Raw genomic sequence first — 14,542 nt, forward strand, 5'->3', positions numbered from 1 at the left:
CTGTTTCTTCAATATAAATGTAATAGCTGAGGCCATGACACTGACTGGTGTCACCCAGAGAGAACACAATCAGAGAAGATAATCTAGGGTAACCAGTAAATAACTTGCATTTAAGAGACAGAAGAGCAGTGAGTAAAGGGGATAGAGAAAAAAAAGAATGATTGTAGCAGTATGTAGGTAAACCAAAAATTAATAAGTTCTTAGAAGTTAAAGAAGAAAGTTTCAAAATGTCCATTTGTCAAACTTAAATTCTGCAGAGGCTGAAGAGTAAAAGGATATTAGTGCCTGTGGAAAGAGCAGTAAATGTAAAAATTTTTAATTAATCCATTCATTCATTTATTTAATTAGCATTTTTCAAAGTGCTTGGGATACAAATATCAACAATATATATCACAATGTACATTGCAGTGAAATAAGATTTCTATAGTATCAGTAATTTTGGAAAATAGTCCATTATGGGTACACATTCAGGCTGTACATTACAACGCTCTGTCTAGGAATGTTATTCCTGTCAAAGATTCATTTCATTATGTGGTATCTTTTCCCAGTTGGTTTATAAACTCTTTTTAATGAATCAAAGACATGAACCAAATGGAGACTTCTATCAACATGATTATGAATTATTTAGTTACTTGAAATGACAATTCTATAAAAAATTCTACTATTCATCCCCACCACACACATCATCACTGTCACCATACATGCTCATCAGCCATGCATCCTTATCTAAAATTCCTGGATCAAATTGGAATTGTATAAGTGAACTTTTTAACTTATCAATTAGAAACACAAGGGTTCCATGCATATTTTAAGTATTACTCTTTAAAAACAAATTACACATCCAATTATAGACAGTATAAAAGTCTGGCCCCAGATGTTAATCCTTCACTCTCTCGATCAGGGCCACATGAATCTGACAAATGACTTAATTTCTCTTCAACGTCCCAGTAGGTAAATTAGGAACTACAATATCTGCCTTGCAATGTTATGCATTAAGAGGAAATGAATTAATATGAGAGATAGCTATGAATTTTCTTAAATAATGATTGATATAACATAAAGAGTCTAGCAAAATACATAATAAATAGCTATTTTACAAGCTTAACCCTAAAATTGTGTTTATTAAAATGCCATCCGCTCCTTATATAACACAGGACATTATGATTATCTTAACTGATTTAATTTCTACAAAGTTTTAAATGTCGCTATTTTTGCCTTTTTGCTAAGGAGCAAAAGAAACAAAGATGCAACCAGTTGGCTAAGGTAGAAAATGACAGAACTAAGATTGGTACACTGACCTGTTAAAAAATAATTTTTATTTATTGATTGATTTTAGAGGTAAAAGAAGGTGGAGAAAAAAAAAAAAAGAGAAACATTGACTTGTTTTTACACTTCTTAATTCTTGTATGTGTCCTGCACTACCTGGCCAGGGTTAAACACTGGCCTTTCTAAGTCAGAATCCTGAGTACCTAAACATTTTATTACATGACCCAACGTGTTGCTTTAAAACTTCCTCAAAATCTGATTTAATTTCTCTTCTTCTATTTTTCATTTCCTATAAGTTGTAGCCAGACATCCAGAAAAGCAAGTTATTTTCCAAAATTCTTTTAGTATGAGCTTGTTCCCCAAATCTGTTACCTGGGAAGCTTCAGCTTCGGTTTTACAAAGGGGCACTGTATTGTAACCTTTAGCGCTATCATTGATTTTTGTTAGATTTATTAAGATTTCGTTAATCTTAAAGTTTCAAATACTTTCACCAAGACTAAGATTTTCTCCCTTTATGATGGACACACTGATTTTATTTAACTGAAAGCAATCACCCTAAAACTTAATCCCATTGGTGTAAGTAATGGAAAAGCATGAAATGATAATTAAAGCTGTAGTTAGTGATGTAAGTTTTAGAGCTATATTATCTTTTTCCTTTTCATATATAAAAGAACAATATCAAATTAATCAAGAGATTGGCTGTTATCATTTACTACTTAGTAAATGTTCATCCTCCTGTACACGTGATATGATTACAGAGAATAATGGTTCTACTAATACTTTCTGAGCTACGTTCTCTTTGAACCACAATAAGTCTTAGAATGTCTTAAAGATCTTGAATTGCTTTCATTTATTTTGATATAAAAAGAAACTATAGTTTAGCATCTGTATTTTAATCACTCTGCCCTTTTTATATACAATATAAAAGTAATTGTATTTCACAGTGAAATGATCCAGGCCTTATCCTTTGAAAAATCTAAGTGGGTTTTTTTCCTTTTTCTAAGTGCCTGCAGTCAAATTTGGCAGGACTTATTTAAATGTATTAAAACCTGTTTGATTGCTTATTTCCCCACATTTTTGGTGATGTAGCTCTACTCTGAGTTCTGGCAGCTGCCCACTGTCCTGGGAATATTGTTTGAGTATACACATTTCTTTTTACCTAACATGCTTACATGCTGGTCTCCCACTTTTCTTCACTGACTCCCTTTATGCACAAATATTACCTTTTCTTTTAATATGTAAACTAAGCTTGAATTGAATGGTTGCATAGGCAAGGAACTTGGGTACTGGGTCCAGGAGAAAAAATGATGTTAGAATTCATAACTGAGCATCAGTTTCTAGAACATAGTGTGTGAAGAATACCATGGGTACTATCTTTTTTTCTTTTCAACCCTAGTCTGTGCATCTGTCTCTTCTTTCAGCAAGAAAGGGTTGTTAAATGTATAATCTAATCTGTTAACACAGAAAAAACTTAGAAACTAATGAAAAATTCACAATCATAGGAGAGGTACGAAACAAGAGAGTGTATCACCATGCAACTTTTTCTTAATACTTTTTTGCCTGACAAGAGATAGACATATTTAGAGAAAATTAGACTCCAGAAGCAGCTAATCTAATTTGGAGCAAGACTAACACTGAATTGTAAATGCAAAATCAACCTTCAACATTTAAATCAATTAAAAATATAAAGACCCCTTCACTATTCATCAGTCCATATCAAGACCTACATAATTGGGTTAAATTCCTAACTCGGACAGGTTTCTAAAAAGTGACCTGGGTAGGAATAAGAGGAATAGAGTGAGTTCTCTATTATTACACTGCCTCATTCATTACTCAGAAGCGAGACTTCAAATGCCTGGTAGACTTGGAGACTTTGAGTTATGAGGGATGTACATTTGAAACTATCAAAACTAGACAATCTACTGTTTTGGTTCTTGAATACAGCGTCTTGACTACTTGCAGATTTCTTTCCTTAATCCAGGTAAAAATGTGTTAATCTTTGGTAATAGTGCTGGTGTTTCCTATTGATTAGTATTGTTATCATTATGAGAAGAAACTAGCTGTTTAAGATAGAAATCTTCATACAGTGAATTTGCTATGCTATGATAGCAAAGTCATTTGAGCATTCCTTTTTTTTTCTCTTTTAAGATTTTATTTATTGATTTTACAGAGAGAGGAGGGTGGGTATGGACCGAAAATATCAACTCATAGTTGCTTCACTTCAGTTGTTCATTGCTTGCTTGTTGTATGTGCCTTGACTGGACAAGGCCAGGGTTTAAAGCTGGCGACATCAGCATTCCAGGTTGATGCTCTAGCCACTGTACCACCACAGGACATTGGTTGATTCTTGCTTGTGCCCTGACCGGGGATCAAACCATGAGCATTTCTTTTTAATGTTTGTGATCTTTAAGACCTTCTGAATTATTACTTGTACACATCCATATAAAATTTTAAAACAATTCTAGGCTTTGATTTTAAGAGCTGCCCATTCTTTCTTCCAAGCAATGCTATTATAGTCCTATACAGAGTGAAGTCCCTGGACCAGTGGCATCAGCATCACCTGGAAACATTTTCAAAATGCAAGTTCTCAGGTTTCCCCAAACTGGCTGAGTCAGAAACTCTGGGATTGGGGGTTCAGTATCAGGGTTTTAACAAGCTGTCCAGGGTACTCTGATACATGCTTGACTTTGAGACTCTTATAAACTAGGTTTTTCACTATTTTGTGCATCTTTGACCTCTTTGGCCATATAATGAAGCCAACTGACCTTTTATCAAAATAATGTTTTTAAATATCTATGATGAAATACATACATTACTAAGGAAATAGGTGATACTGAAATTCAGTTATGCAAATATTAAAAACAAATTGGTAATTCAATAATACCTGTACTTGTTTATTAACCCATATAACTCACAAGACTCACAGGGAAGTCTAATAATTATTCATAGTTATAAAATATGATGATTAAAAAAGTTATTTCCAGATATCTGTAACAATCACAATGTTATATGACGATAACTGTGATGTATATGGGTGACAAGGTTGCAGATATTACTAATACTATTTTGGGTTATGACTACTTTCACAATTGAAGGAGATATTGAATTTCATCTAGCATCTAGCATTTGAGAATAAAACTATGACTTTTTTTGTTTCTAAATTCATGAATCTTTTGAATTCTACCAACAAACCAATAAGAAAACAAAAGACTTACCAGATGGTGATTTCAGCCCAACTAAAAAATGCTTATCTTGTAATCTGCTAAATATGGTAATTTGGAAAATACTGTAGGAGACAGATATAAATCAAATGTGTTCTGGAAGTCATAGAATAAATTGTTCTTCTTCAGGGCACCTCGTACTCTAACACCTGTGACATTTAAAGCATAGTTGATCTAGTTTACTAGAAATGAACAACAGTGCTACATATTTTCCTACTTAACCATATAAGACTTTCCTATTTAAAATTTTCTTTCCATATGCTTTGCAAATCTTTACCTGCCATGTTACCTATTAATTGACACTTTCCAATTCTTCAGATCCTTGTAGTAGCATTGAGTTCTCAATTATCTTCTTCAGGTTGTCACTGCTTGTCCCATTTGAGAAAATGCATACTTAAAGATCACATAAACAAGTCAAAGTCATGGAACACAGTTCAAAACCATGACTCCTGCTTAGTTCCATATTTCCTGTTCTGTGTTCTGGGCTTGCTGGCCATGGATCCAATAAAACCTGGCCATTTGAGATAGCTGAGCGGAGATACCAGTTGAATGAAAAAGACAAAATGAAAGAGAGTTCTTTCTATTTCAGCCACTGATGGCAAACTACTGAAACAGGAAATATGTAGTATAAAAGGATGATTCTACTTTCATTATGAGACAGAAATGACAACAGATGGTCACAAAAGGAACACATCCTTATTTTGTAGGTGGGACATTTTACAATAGGAATTTTTACCAATTTGTTGTTTCGGAAGCCATTATTTTTAAATATTATGTCTTTGCTTTTCAGATCCTTTTGCATGAGAGGTTATTTCCCAAACTCTGATTATCAAAAGGCATTAAAGGTCTTCTAAGGAGATTTCTTATAAAATATTTTCTTCTATGTTATCTCCTCTTGGTAGGAATAGTTTAACAGTATTTCTACTATCAAATATAGAGATTAATTTTTAGTCTTAACTTTATAATTTGGAAACAGTGTGACAGTCATTTTCAGATGCAGTTTAATTAAGCTAGTTGAGGATCACATTTGCCTTACTAATTCAAATATATTGTTTAATAGATGAAGGAAGAGGAACAAATATTTACTGAGTGACTACTATGTGCCAAGTTCTCAGAATATAGAGGAAGCAGTATAATACAGAAAAGGCGGTAACACAGCCATGAGCAGGTGGAATGGAGGAAAAAGTCTCTACAGATGCTACAGCAATTCGGGAAGTCATAGGCTGGCAGCAACACAGAGACCATGGTGCAGCAAAAAGCTGTCAGAATCTTAGTGGGATGTAAATATCTGCGAAAGAGAAGTAACTGGAATGACCGAAGTGTTTGGTTAGGAGGAATGTTGACTTTTCCCGTTTACCTTTTACTAGGAGTATTAAAGTGTCTGCAAGCAACTGCACTATCACATTTCAGAATGATAAAAGACTGTGCCGATCTGTCTCATGTACAACTACATTTTCAGGGCAGGGAGAGCAGTGTTTTCTGTTAGTTTTTACTTATCACAAATAATATGTACTTTTGGAGAGTGAACAAAAGCAGAGAGGAGAAAACTTTACACAGCTCTATGCAGGAGGGAGGGTGTAGGAACCCGTGAGCCAGGGCTTTTTCATGAGAACCAATGTCACTAGCAAAATAACTGTCCCACAAATTCCTGATGCTTCAGTTAGTGTTTAGGAATGCAGGGATATTTATTATTATGTTAATACTAGGAGATAAAGAATTTTAAATGACCTTTAGTACAATGGGGAAGCTGGTTTTAAAAATATATCTGTGGAAGAATGTATGACATATGGCAGAACCCTACTGCAATTCTACTTAGCAAGTCAAAGGTAAAGATTGTTAGTTATCTTCAGGAGTGACTAATGCTTCGCAGGACCATGCAGGTTTTTGATTGATAGAGTTATCAGTAAAATACATGGTTATTGCTAAGCATTGTTAAGATGTGATTAATTGGAACTAGCTGCTATATGTAGGGTTTAGTATACCTAATAACAGCATGAAATAGATCTATGAAAAAAAAAAGAAAGAAAAGCTTCACCAGTTAAAATGTACTTTTATTGGTGACGGAGAAGTTTTAGACTAAAAGTGAATAATAGAACATATAACTCATTATCCAAAGAAAGAAACATTTATATATTTATGAAAATTCCTCAGGCTCCTCTCTAATAACTGTGAAGCCCAAGGTAAGAGTACTGATTGAAACCCATGTATTCGACATATTTCAAGTATGTACAGGAAGCAACAAAATTATTAAACAACTTTCTATTTGTATCTTTACAGAAAAATATTCAAAACACCCAAGAAGATCAGTTTCAAATTTAGATGTTTCAGAATTGTCGGAATCCTTGCAGTTTAGTGTGTGAACATGCTGGCATGAGTGAACTGGTGCCTGGCCCCCAAAATGCCCTCTTTTGTCCACCCTCAGCTCTTCCTCAGACTGCTGGGACCTCTCACGTGAATGTCTGTGCACATTCAGCTTGCACATCTGAGTTCTGTCTATCTCTCAGTGTAAACAACTATCCTATAGCCACTCCGTAGGGCTAGGAGTGGGCAGAGAAGAGTCATGGCCCACCATCAGATTTAGTAATCCAGCCAAAAGTCTTGTGTAGTTCCTGGATAGAAGCATAAGGAATTTGGTCTAGAAGCTCTGGGGTTCCAAAGTGGCTGATATTTTAAGAAGGGGAGGATTATGTTCTAGGTGAACCTGTTTCCTTGGCTCAAATAATTCCTCATCACATGGAAAGAAGTCAAGCTAGGGCAAGGCCAGAGCTGGGGTCCCTAAAGTGCCAGGCCAAAAACACAGCCCCTTTCTCATGGATGTGAAAGTTCATGCCTCTTATTCCTCTTCACCTTTTCCACCCATTCCCCAACCACCTCCCTCTGGCAACCATCAGTCTGTTCTCTGTTTTTATAAGCTTTTTCTTCTTAATTCCATTAATATAATGTATTCATAGATTTTTTTTTCCTTCTTTTTCCAAGTGAGAGGAGGGAAGATAGAAAGACAGACTCCCACATAAGCTCCAGCTGGGATCCACCTGGCAACACCCGTCTGGGCTGATGCTCTGCCCATCTGGGGCCAATGCTTACAACGGAGTTATTTTTAGCATCCAAGGCAGTATCTCCACCATCCCCAGAGTCCAGGACCAACATACTCAAATCATTCAAGCCATGGCTGTAGGAGAAGAGAGAGAGAGAGAGAGAAAGAAAGAAAGAAAGAAAGAAAGAAAGAAAGAAAGAAAGAAAGAAAGAAAGAAAGAAAGAAAGAAAGAAAGAAAGAAAGAAAGAAAGAAGAGGGAGGGGAAGAGTGGAGAAGCAGGTGGTTGCTTCTCCAGTGTGCCCTGATCAGGAATCAAACCTGGGACATCCACATGCCAGGTGATGCTCTACCACTGAGCAAACTGGTCAGGGCTAGTTAATAAATTTTCTAAATATTGATTTAGTCTTGCATTTCTGAAATATATTTTACTTGTTTATAAAACATCTTTTAGGCCCTGGCTGGTTGGCTCAGTGGTAGAGCATTGGCCTGGCGTGCAGGAGTCCTGGGTTCAATTCCCGGCCAGGGCACACAGGAGAAGCGCCCATCTGCTTCTCCACCCCTCCCCCTCTCCTTCCTCTCTGTCTCTCTCTTCCCCTCCCGCAGCCTAGGCTCCATTGGAGCAAAGTTGGCCTGGGCGCTGAGGATGGCTCTGTGGCCTCTGCCTCAGGCGCTGGAATGGCTCTAGTTGCAACAGAGCGATGCCCCAGATGGGCAGGGCATCGCCCCCTGGTGGGCATGCTGGGTGGATCCCGGTCGGGTGCATGCGGGAGTCTGTCTGTCTGCCTCCCTGTTTCCAACTTCGGAAAAATACAAAAATAATAATAATAATAAAACATCTTTTAAAGGTATTGAATTCTGTTTGCCAATATTTTACCTTAGATTTTTATCTAGGAATATTCATAGGATACTAATTGTACATTTTTTGATGCAATATTAGATTATGAATATGATATTCTCACTTCATAAAAAATAAGATGGAGGGTTTATTTTTCTAAATATGTTAAGTATGTTTTTTGTTTCTTTTCTGATATTTTTGTCCACTTTATAATTGTTGAGGAAAGAAAAGTCTCTGACTACTTTTATGTTTTTGTCCAGTTCTTTTTATGTCTCCTATAATTTCTGCTATGTATTCATAACTGCACAGATATTCATAAGTGTTATGCTTTCTTTGGGACTTGCATCCTTTAGTATTATAAAATGCCCTTCTTTTTCTTATTTGATACCTTTGTAGGAAACCTAAATTCCTCCCTGCCTAGTATTAAATCAGGACCATTATTTTTTTTTTATTTGTTAGTTTGGGTTTGTCTGGTATTTTCAAAGTGGCTGAATTACATGGTTAAGTTTGTGTTGTCTCCCTCAAAAAGATAGTTTACTTGTGATCCGATCTGAAAATTTGTTAATATATAACTTAAGCCTCCGTTTATATGAACCAGATGCATTGGATTTAATTCTGCCAAATTATTTTTGTGTCATTTTTTTCCTACAGTTTTTGGTTATTTAAAAAAGTATTTTAAGATAATTCATTTCTCTGGAACCTGCTCAAATCAGGATTTTGTCTCAACAATTTCTCTGAAACTGCATTTGTTGATGCCACTAATGACTCCCATGTTGCCAAAAACATTCATGGCATTCTTGGCTTCATTTTGGCTAAAGCCCCAGCAGCACGTGACAACGCTAGCTACCCTGTCATTTCTGAAACTTTTTTTTCAATTAGCTTCTGAGATAACACTCTCATCTGGTGTTCCCCTTACCATATGAATGTTCTGCATTATACTTCTTCACTGGCTTCTCTGCTATAACCCACCTACTTCATGTTAGTGAAAAAGACCCTAAAACTCAGGTTCTGAGTTTCTTTTCTTCTGTATTTATTTTTACTTCCTGAATGAAGTTATCCAGTTTTAATGTTGTCAATGCCTTCAACATGTTGACAACTCTCATGTTCATACTCAAGTCCACATGCATCTCCTGATCTCACAGACTGAATTCCACATCTCTACGTGGATACCTAATAGAATCCCGATCTTATCATGACTAACATCAAAGGCTTGATTTCTCCAACCAATGTGCTCTGTCTCATTCTTTCCTTAGTTAATAAACAGGGAATGTGACTCCATTCTCCTTAATGCTCAAGGAAACAGAACAACAAAAAACAAAATAAAACAAAATTGAAACCATCTTTGACTCAAATTCATAACCAATCAAAGAGCATATCCTGGTGGCTCCAGTTCTATGCACATCCAGAATCCTTTGAATTCCCATGACCTCTGCTAACATGCTATTTTAAGCTACCAACATAATTTCTTGCCTAAACAACTACAATAGCCTCTTAACAGTCTCCCTGTTTCACTGTTTCCATCGTGCTTTTACCCTTGCTATACTATATAGTTCATTCTCCACTCACCAGTCAGAGCCAACATTTAAAAATCCCTGTCTGATGTCAGATTATTTCAGTCTTCTTTCTTAAATCCTCCTGTCATTTTAGAGAGAATAAAATAGCTTTTAAGGGACTTAGCTCTGAATCAGGGGTCCACAAACTTTTTACACAGGGGGCCAGTTCACTGTCCCTCAGACAGTTGGAGGGCCGGACTATAAAAAAACTATGAACAAATCCCTATGCACACTGCACATATCTTATTTTAAAGTAAAAAAACAAAACGGGAACAAATACAATATTTAAAATAAAGAACAAGTAAATTTAAATCAACAAACTGACCAGTATTTCAATGGGAACTATGTTCCTCTCACTGACCACCAATAACAGAGGTGCTCCTTGGGCTGGATAAATGGCCTCAGGGGGCCACATGTGGCCCCACGGGCCATAGTTTGGGGAGCCCTGCTCTGAATGATATGGTTACTAGTGACTCTCTGGTCTCATCTCTCTCTGTCATCTCCTTCCCTCCACTCCACTACCTTCTTGAAGTTCCTCAAACAATCTTGCTGTAAAACCTGTGTCCTAACTGGTCATGATGACTGTAATGCTTCCCATCCCCAATAACTACACAGCTGTCTCATGTCTCTGCTCAAATGTCACCCATCGGGGAATCCTTCCTGATTACCTGATCTAAAATGATTATGTCTCCTAAACAATAAGTATTTGCTGAATGACAATGAAAAATCCTAGGTAGATCTGGAGTTCAGAAAAGGCTATTACCTCTTTTCCCATCATTCTTTTAAAAACAAGAATAAAAATGGAAGAAAAATAAATAAATAAATAAAGACAATCACCTTGAGTTGAAATAAGTTGCTTGTTTGCTGGGTGAATCCTGATTTTGTGCTGTACAAATAGCCAGAAATGTGGAGTTTGTGAAATCCTATGAAGGAGGCAGAAATGTAGTTCCACTGATAATTCTGTAGAGTTCTGGCCACACACATGCAAGCAGAGCAAGGCTTCATGTGGGTATGAGATGAAATAGAGCTGACTTTCTGTCACTTTATTTATTCTGTTTGCATCCATTACTCCTTGCACACTGTAAACTATTTAGCATAATGCTTACAGCACTTTTGGAATAAAGAGATAAGCAGTTTAATCCAAGAGAGGATTTGTCTCTGAGTCAAAGCCTGAAATTTTTTGCTATATCCTCCAATTGGAACACAGAAATGTTTATTTTGCACTGGGAAGCTATGATACCAGATTTCATTCAACACTTTTTAATTCTACTTCTGCTTCTGTGAGATATGTTGTGAAATTTTCTGTATAGCTTGAATTGTAGCTTTCATAGATTCAGATCAAAGATTATGCAATGCACTGTATTTGGTGCAGAAATATTTGTTTGAAAGTAAGGTGAAATATATAAGATTGTAAAAAGACATTTAAATTGCAAAATCTCTATGGAGGAACTCCATTTTATACAGCAGTTTCTATGTTTGTGCTTTTAAAATAGATGCTCAATACACTAGGTTGATTTAAATTTATTTAATAATCTGATCTCTATTTTAAGGTAACATTAGCTCGATATTGTGAATTTAATAGCATTTCTTAATATATATATATATCATACTTCATATTTCACCAAGTGACATACCTTCAGATCTGATAGTGAATACACAATGGGTAGCATTTGTTCTGATATTTCAAATTTATAAATGTAAACTATAGTATAGATCTCACAGAAATATAGTTTTCTAATTCTAAATGTGGTATATTGGATTTATTTAAACCCTACAATTTAAAAGAATCGTTATATACATATCATCAATAACTACAAGAAAGTCCATGGGGAAAGTAGGGAGAATAGGAGAAATAAAACTGGGACTAAGAAAGGTGTGTTGAATACCATCATTATGCAAATACCTGAAGAAAAAAGATACTATTCATTTTATAGAGATTTAAAAATAATTGCTTAAAATTTTTTTCTCTTACTTTGTCTATATTTGACCTTTACCTCCCCTATGGTTTCTCTTTCTCTTCACTTATATTTAAATTGTGAAAGACTTTAAAATGGTTAAAAATTGGAAAAGATGGAGAGTATTATTACTTCTAGTACAATCTTACAGGTCACCTTTGTTTTGTTCTGTTTTAGAGATATTCTATATAAGTTTAACTATATAAGTTGTAACAAACAGATGATAATGTAAATAATTTTTCCATAGAAAGGAAAATCCTTTATATCCAGTGAAATGCAATTGATTAGTACCCTTGGATAGAGCTCTTTTTCATCTGTGTGAATTCATTTCAGAATTTCTCTGTCTGTATATGTATGGTACTTTTAATTGTCCTTTGAATGACAGTAACATATTACTGCTTCCCTCATTGAAGAACAAATTAAAATTATTGCTAAGTTTTAATTTTATATTTGTGTGAGTCACAAATGTGCCCTCTTTAAAAATTATTTTAAAATATTTTTTTTCTTCTTTTTCTTTCTACTTTCAATACAAAACTACACAATGTAATATAATTTAAAAAAGATAAATCCTTCTACAATTTCCTCTTCATGGGCATCTCTTTCTTTCAGTCTAGGAAGGAATTTACATATATGGCAGTTTGTCTGGAATTTTCTTACCAAAGAAAATAAAACTCATAACTCTTTTTTTTTTAATAATTTTATTTTTTTAATGGGGTGACATCAATAAATCAGGATACATATATTCAAAGATAACAAGTCCAGGTTATCTTGTCGTTCAATTATGTTGCATACCCACCACCCATAGTCAGATTGTCCTCTGTCACCTTCTATCTTGTTTTCTTTGTGCCCCTCCCCACCCCCTTTCCCTCTCCCATTCCCCCCTCCCCCCCCCCCCCGTTACCACCACACTCTTATCAATGTCTCTTAGTTTCACTATTATGTCCCACCTACGTATGGAATAATACAGTTCCTGGTTTTTTCTGATTTACTTATTTCGCTTCGTATCATGTTATCAAGATCCCACCATTATGCTGTAAATGTTCCGATGTCATCATTTCTTATGGCTGAGTAGTATTCCATAGTGTATATATGCCACATCTTCTTTATCCAGTCATCTATTGATGGGCTTTTTGGTTGTTTCCATGTCCTGGCCACTGTGAACAATGCTGCAATAAACATGGGGCTGCATGTGTCTTTATGTATCAATGTTTCTGAGTTTTTGGGGTATATACCCAGTAGAGGGATTGCTGGGTCATAAGGTAGTTCTATTTTCAGTTTTTTGAGGAACCACCATACTTTCTTCCATAATGGTTGTACTACTTTACATTCCCACCAACAGTGGATGAGGGTTCCTTTTTCTCCACAGCCTCTCCAACATTTGCTATTACCTGTCTTGCTAATGACAGCTAATCGAACAGGTGTGAGGTGGTATCTCATTGCAGTTTTGATTTGCATTTCTCTAATAGCTAAAGAAGATGAGCATCTTTTCATATATCTGTTGGCCATTTGTATTTCTTCCTGGGAGAAGTGTCTATTCATATCCTCTTCCCATTTTTTTATTGGATTGTTTGTTTGTTTGTTGTTGAGTTTTATGAGTTCTTTGTATATTTTGGATATTAGGCCCTTATCTGAGCTGTTGTTTGAAAATATCATTTCCCATTTAGTTGGCTTTCTGTTTATTTTGTTATCAGTTTCTCTTGCTGAGCAAAAACTTCTTAGTCTGATGTAGTCCCATTCATTAATTTTTGCCTTCACTTCTCTTGCCTGTGGAGTCAAATTCATAAAATGCTCTTTAAAACCCAGGTCCATGAGTTGAGTACCTATGTCTTCTTCTATGTACTTAATTGTTTCAGGTCTTATGTTTAGATCTTTGATCCATTTTGAGTTAATTTTTGTACAGGGGGAGAGACTGTAGTAGAGTTTCATTCTTTTGCATGTGGCTTTCCAGTTTTCCCAGCACCATTTATTGAAGAGGCTTTCTTTTCTCCATTGTGTGTTGTTGGCCCCTTTATCAAAAATTATTTGACTAGATATAGGTGGTTTTATTTCTGGACTTTCTATTCTGTTCCATTGGTCTGAGTGTCTATTTTTCTGCCAATACCATGCTGTTTTGATTGTCGTGGCCCTATAATAGAGTTTGAAGTCAGGTATTGTAATGCCCCCAGCTTCATTCTTTTTCTTTAGGATTGCTTTGGCTATTCGGGGTTTTTTATAGTTCCATATAAATCTGATGATTTTTTGCTCTATTTCTTTAAAAAACGTCATTGGAAGTTTGATGGGAATTGCATTAAATTTATATATTGCTTTGGGTAATATAGCCATCTTGATTATATTTATTCTTCCTAGCCAAGAACAAGGTATATTCTTCCATCTCATTATATCTTTTTCGATTTCCCTTAACAATGGTTTATAGTTTTCATTATATAAGTCCTTTACATTCTTTGTTATGTTTATTCCTAAGTGTTTTATTTTTCTTTGTTGCAATTGTGAAGGGGATTATTCTTTTGAGTTCCTTCTCAGTTGTTTCATTGTTGGCATATAGAAAGGCTATTGACTTCTGTATGTTAATTTTGTATCCTGCGACCTTACTGTATTGGCTTATTGTTTCTAGTAGTCTTTTTGTGGATTCTTTGGGGTTTTCGATGTATAGGATCATATCATCTGCAAAAAGTGATACC

This window comes from Saccopteryx leptura, chromosome 7, assembly GCF_036850995.1.
Source record: "Saccopteryx leptura isolate mSacLep1 chromosome 7, mSacLep1_pri_phased_curated, whole genome shotgun sequence".
Lineage (NCBI taxonomy): Eukaryota > Metazoa > Chordata > Mammalia > Chiroptera > Emballonuridae > Saccopteryx > Saccopteryx leptura.